The sequence below is a fragment of the Malurus melanocephalus genome, unplaced genomic scaffold (assembly GCF_030028575.1).
Source record: "Malurus melanocephalus ecotype Western Australia unplaced genomic scaffold, MMel_1.1 scaffold_78, whole genome shotgun sequence".
NCBI lineage: Eukaryota > Metazoa > Chordata > Aves > Passeriformes > Maluridae > Malurus > Malurus melanocephalus.
Window position 1 is genome coordinate 1,269,518 of NW_026623310.1, and position 6,571 is coordinate 1,276,088.

The window sequence follows — 6,571 nt, forward strand, 5'->3', positions numbered from 1 at the left end:
CTCCTAATTGCTATTACTTTTAACATAGTTTCCCATAATTCACACAGTGGGGCAATCTGTCTGCCCTCCTCTCCTGACCTCCATGGTCAGTTTCAATCAAATTAGAAAGAATAAAGGTCTAATTGGAGTCTTATCGTAGGTTTTTAACTTGACCAAACATTTCAGGAAGCTGAAGAAAATGCTCTCCTAGAGCAAATTTTCCCTCTCTAGTCGGTGGAGACAGATGAATACCTTTGGATCTTTCTGAAGGGAAAATTGCAAAAATTAGATGCCTAGTCTCAGAAAGGCAGCAATGATCTACTGCTGCTTTTGGTACAGCAGTAACACTGAAATAAGGCTGGCTCTCTGACTTTCTCAAATTTAAGTTCAGGTTAGATCTCTCTGTTAGGCAGGCTTGARCCCCTCTCAGGCATCTGTAAAACAATGAAGCTTTTCTGGAGGACAGAGGTCCTCAGACAACTTGCCCTCACTGAGACAGAAACACGGTGAGTTCAGCCATTGCAGGGGCAGGGGGTCAACAGCACACCCTAGCCCTGAGTGAGTCTCATCTGGCTTAAAAAGTGCAGACCTGGACAGGCAGTTGGGGTTATGATGAGGGAGGCTGAAGAACAAAGACAGAACTCCAAAAGGAACAATTTGTTCCTTTCAGAATTTGTTTGCATTCATTACTTCTGCTGCTCACAAAACAACTTATTCAAGCATGTCAATTGCTTTTGTTTGCTCTTATAAATGCCAAATGCATTCCAAATTCAACTGCTGGAGTAATGGGTAACCTGTCCTTACCATACCAATTGCTTTTCCAGGACATCAAATGAAAATTCTCTGTTGTAGGAATAKAACTTTTGTGGGTGGATTTGCTGATACTGCAGTCCAAATGCCTGACTCTTACAGGAACAACCATTGCACTGACTCTTGCTTACATTTTTAATCTTTCTTTGGCCCCTGGCCATATTCTAAATAAATGAAACATGCCTATAYTGTTCCATCCAGCAGACAGATGATAAAAGGTCTGTTTCAGACTATGGGCAAGTCAGTCTTCAGCCAGTCACTTCTAAAGATATGGAACAAGTACAGCAGTCTTTAAGTTTAATACAACCCTTTCACATTTTAAATCAATTTRCAATCTTTCTTTGTAATCAGTTTGGTTACTTCCCAAATCCAGTACAGGGGAAGTTTTATTGCCAATTCTTCATTTCTGCTATGATGTTCTTGATAAGGGTTATGTCAAAGACAACAATTCTTGATCTGTACAGAATCTTTGAAACAGCATCTCACACGGGTCCTTTGTTTCAATGAAGCAATGGATGGTACATAAACCTTAACAAACCATTCTTCTAATTATCTGCCTTGAAGGTCACAAAATACTGTTAATGATTTTCCAAGTAACARGGACCCTTTGCCTTCTAGAATTCCCCTTGAGAATGCACTTGGCTGAAATAAAATTTTATGTATTTAACCATATAATCTTTTTGCAGTGCTCACAAAATAAGACTTACTTGCATTAGTGAAGACACAACACTTCATAAGCCAATACATAATTCAACTGAGAATACTGATTCTCAGTCTGAATTAAAAGTAATCTTAGAGTATAGCTAGTTTCAATATGATTAACATGTGCAGCAAGCTAAGAATTCACCAAATACCTAATTACCAGTAAGATTCATTTTGCACATTAATTCAGGAGACTTTTAAAAGAGAAACGAAAACTGTTGTGAAGTGAAAAGTTTTATATGGTATTTGAGCTGAAACCATTAACTCAGAAACAACTGAAAATSTTAAATTCTTGAGTATATCTTCATATTTCCACATAAAAGAGTCMTTTTTCTTCCTCAGAATTTCTACTGTCAGAAAAAGAAGAACATCATCAAGGATTCCTACATGCCTGTCCATTTGAAACCAAGGCAATTGCTTTGCCTGGGCTGGCAGCTCTGGGCAAATGGACACTGTGCATGCACCAGTAGCTGCACTCATCTGCAGCTGTTACACAATCTATTTCACACATTACAGATGCAAATGTAAGGTAAGTTTCCTTCATGTGCAGTAAGTCTTACACTTCCAGAGATGTCAAGCTCGGAATGCATGAACTGGCCATCTCCATGCAATCCTCACCCACAAGTCCTAGAAAYAGGTGAACCTTGCAAGATTTATTTGACTATTGATCTGTTGTACCTGCTTGCAGTTGACCTATTTRGCAAAAATTCTCACTGTGCACTTTAGGAGTAATACTGAAGCACGGCTGTGTCTAAACTAGTAAACAAATCAAGACAGGGTGCCTTCTGTGGACCCTAGGGAAAAAGAATGATGCTGATGCTGTACGCTTTCCCCAAAACCGGGTGKCCCTGTGTGGTGGGTTGACCCTGGCTTGGTGCCAGGTATCCACCAAAGCTGCTTTATCACTCCCCTCGTCAGCTGAGCAGGGCAAAGAAAATATAACGAGCAGCTTGTGGGTAGAGATAAGTGCAGGGAAAGATAACTCAATCGTTATGGTCATGAGCAAAACAGACTCAATTTGGGGAAATTAATTTATTGCAAATGAAAAACAGAACAGAGTAATGAGAAACAAACCCAAATCTTAAAGCATCTTCCCCTCCCTCACCTTGCCTTACTCCAGGGCTCAACTTCACTCACAATTTCTCTACCTCTTCCCTGCCAGTGGCGCAGGGGGATGGTGAATGGGGGCTGCGGTCAGTTAATCACACATTGTCATCACACATCCTCAGTAGGATGACTCACTCTTTCCCTGCTGCAGCATAGTGTCCCTCCCACAGGAAACTGTCCTTCAAAAACTTCTCCAAAATGAATCCTTCCCAAAGGCTGCAGTTCTTTACAAATTGTTCCTGTGTGGGTCCTTTTCATAGGGTGCAGTCCTTCAGGAACAGGCTGCTCCAGTGTGAGCCCCCACAGAGCCACAGGTCCTGACAGGAGCCTGCTGCAGAACAGGCATCCTRGGGGGTGACAGCCTCCTTTGGGAACATCCGCCTGCTCTGGGTGGGGTCCTCCATAGGCTGCAGCTGGATCTCTGCTTCCCCATGGATCCCCTTGGGCTGTGGGGCCACAGCTGCTTCACCGTGTCTGCACCAGGGGCTGCASGGGAATCTCTGCTYTGGTGCCGGAGCACCTCCTGCCCCTCTTTCTTCACTGACCTTAGTGTCTGCAGGACTATGGCTCTTGTATATTCTTACTCCTCTTTCTGTCTGACGTGGTGCAGGTATTTTTCTCCTTTTTAATTCTGCCCAGAGGCACTACCACTGTCACTGCTGGGCTCAGCCTTGGCCAGCAGAGGGTCTGTCCTGGATCCAGCTGACATTGGATCTCTCAGACTTGGGGGACACTTCTGGCAGATTCTCACAAAAGCCACCCCTGTAGCTACCTGCTACCAAAACCTTGCTGCACAAACCCAGGTCACACTGCTCATACTACTTATTGGACAAAGTCTTCTTGTTCCTGGCATTGTGCTTACGCACTGTCTGGGAAGTTTACTAGTTGGCACAGGACTAAGCCTGGCATTGCTAGCAATTAGACAATACAGATKGTTTCTGGACAGTGTTTGAGGTGATGCTCCAACCTGTTTATTTTACTTCCCCTGATATCACTCACAGTTACAGTGAAGAAGTGACAACAGGAATCATAGAAGTGGCAGGCAAAGCCATCTGTATTCTGTGGGACTTGGCCATCCTAACAGTGGAAGAATCAGTAACTTAAAACTCAAATTGCAATAGACCTGCCTGTTCTTTCCAAACCTACTCATGTATGTGCCTTCTGCTTACAGCTCACCCTGCTTTTACATGTAGGCAAAGTTCAGTTCTCACACAACAGCTAGGCAGCCCACATTTCTGGCTCCATGGAGGGATTTCTAGGCATAACCACAGATGGGCATAGGCARATAACTCCTTTTAATATGCTTGGTTTTTAGGATAACAACAACAAAACAATGGTTCTGAAATCACCAGTGATGCTCATTTCCTAATGAATTTGAGTTTGGTAGGTGATTGAATTTTCCTTTGAACTGGCAAAAATTCAAGTCCTTGTTAGACATCACATAATCCATGCACAGGTTAGCCATTTTACAAATATTATTATTCAAAGCTGGGAAGCCTTCAGGAATATTCACTCCTACATGTGTCATGGTTTAACCCCAGCTGGCAGCTGAGCACCATTGCAGCCGCTCACTCACTCCCATCTCCCATCGTGGGGAGGAGAATTGGAGAAGCTTCAGCCTCATGGGTCAAAGTAGGAAGAGTTTAACAATTTTTTTWAAATTAATGATACAAATAATATTAATGATAATAATATCAATATTCATAATGAAAAAGGAGAGAAATAACTCCCAAGAAAAACAAGCARTGCTCAATACATTTGCTCACCACACACTGACTGATGCCCAGCTGGTCCCCATGAGTCTCTTCTGGCCAGTCTAAATACTGGCCATGATGTTCTGTGGTTTGGAACATCCCTTTGGCCAGTTTGGGTCAGCTGTCCYGACCATGTTTCCTCCCAGACTCTTGTGCACCTGCTGGCTGGCAGAACRTGGGAAACTGAAAAGCCCTTGATTCAGAGTAAGCACTACTTAGCAACAGCTAAAACATCAATATGTTCTCAACATTAGGATATATTCTCATACCAACTTCAAAACACAACRCTGTACTAGCTACTCWGAAGAAAATAAACTCTATCTGAGCYGAAAGCATTGCAACAAGAAAGAATAAGTAAAAAAGAGAAATCTTGGCTATGATGTTGATACTCCATGGCCTTATGGCATTTGAACATTGAAATACTCATGACTAAGACATTTAGAATTTGTGTTTCTTTATCTCACAATCCTTTTCTTCCCTAGAAAGGTCATTAATGGCACCTAAGATACTCGAAGCTATCTGACACATGTGCACGCATTTAGAGGATATGACAAGAGACTGATGGGAGACAATGCCCTACTGCACCAGACACAGATGGCCAGGTACAGCCCATCTACAGCCAAACTGAGCCTGCAGTCAATAGACAGCTGATGGGCTGTCCAGAGATGAGTATCTGTTTTATGGGGAGCTGAATGTCACCTGAAGGGTGTTTCTTTCCTCTGCCTAGGTGTGTGTTCTCATAAAATATGAACCTGCATCAAAGGTATTTGAGATGAGTGATTTTTGAGGAAGGATCCAGGTATGCATACAAATACATGACATGCTCCCCCAAGCCCTGCTTCCCTAGGAGATTGGGCTATAAGCACCACTCAGAGTTTCCATAATTATTTTACTGTTGCTGTTGGTTCCCTGTCCCATTCTATTGATGGCAGAGGACAGAGACCTTCTACCTGATCTAGAAGACTTTTATGGTGGCTCCAGTGACAGAAATTCAGTGAGTCTCCTGCAAAACAAAGTCTGGGTTTGAAGTGCAAAAATTACTGTTGTTGATGACAGTTATGTTTCGCGATTGGCACAGTATTTGCTAGGAAAGAAACTAAGTCTGCATGGAATTATCTCTCTGAAGACAGCATTACAAACAGTTGTATTCTTTCAGATTCCACCTGGTGGGTTTTCTGCAAGAGTATAAGTGTGTTGGTTCAGACTTGTGTGCCTGAAATCAGAAGTTAACTATTTAAGTTTCTTAATTAATCATAAAGGACCTCTGTAATGCTTAGCTGTTGCTGTGTAATAGAACTATGAGTGCATTGCTTTAACAGCAGAATTCTGTTAGCACAGCATACAGCAGGGAGGGAAAACATGGTGGAAATAAAACCATTAATCACACAGCAGTTGTTCAGAGAGAATTCCTCAGAGAGGAGAAATAGGAACACAGAAAATCTATGGAAATTATAGCTCTTTTAAAGATATTTGAGGAGAAGAATAAGTGGCATTTTCTGAACTATATGGATAGTATTCCAGGGTAAATAGTAGTTTAGGATACACTAGGATGCTCTAGGATAAATAGTATTCTCACAAATGTCTGAAAAATTTAGACTTTCATTCCTCAGTGTCAAAGGAATGAAGCCTCAATAGAACAACACACAGACATATGCATGTGCATATTTTATGTGGAAGATATAAACATATATGTGCTTAAATGGTTGTGTCAGTATACACAGATATATGTACAGTATATGTATCCTTGTATATAAACTGTGGGTTTATACCACAGAAAAATATTGAAAAGTATTRTTAACATTTTTTTACCTTACAGATATTACATTTCTAATTATTGATACCCCGGAAGGAAAATGGTAGCATCAATACTGTCAAAGTACTTTTGGTTAATAATAATAACAATAACAATAAAAATGATAATACCTGGAAAAACAACAATAATAATACCATCAAGCAGCACTTACAATGTTCACTGTACCATTTAATCTCAAGTGTTGCCTTGTTTCTTACCAACCTGGATAGTTTGTTTCAAAGCTTTTTTTCATGCTCTCCTTTTCAAGTGAACATTTACTTTCTGAGTGTTCTAATGGGGCTGAGAAATTTGTTGAAATACACAGTAAAGGAAGGCAGGGTTAACATGCTGCTGCAATGCTTTTGATGCAACAAATTTTAATCTGAAAATATTAAAAAAGTCTCATGTTTGGTGTTTTCAAAAAACT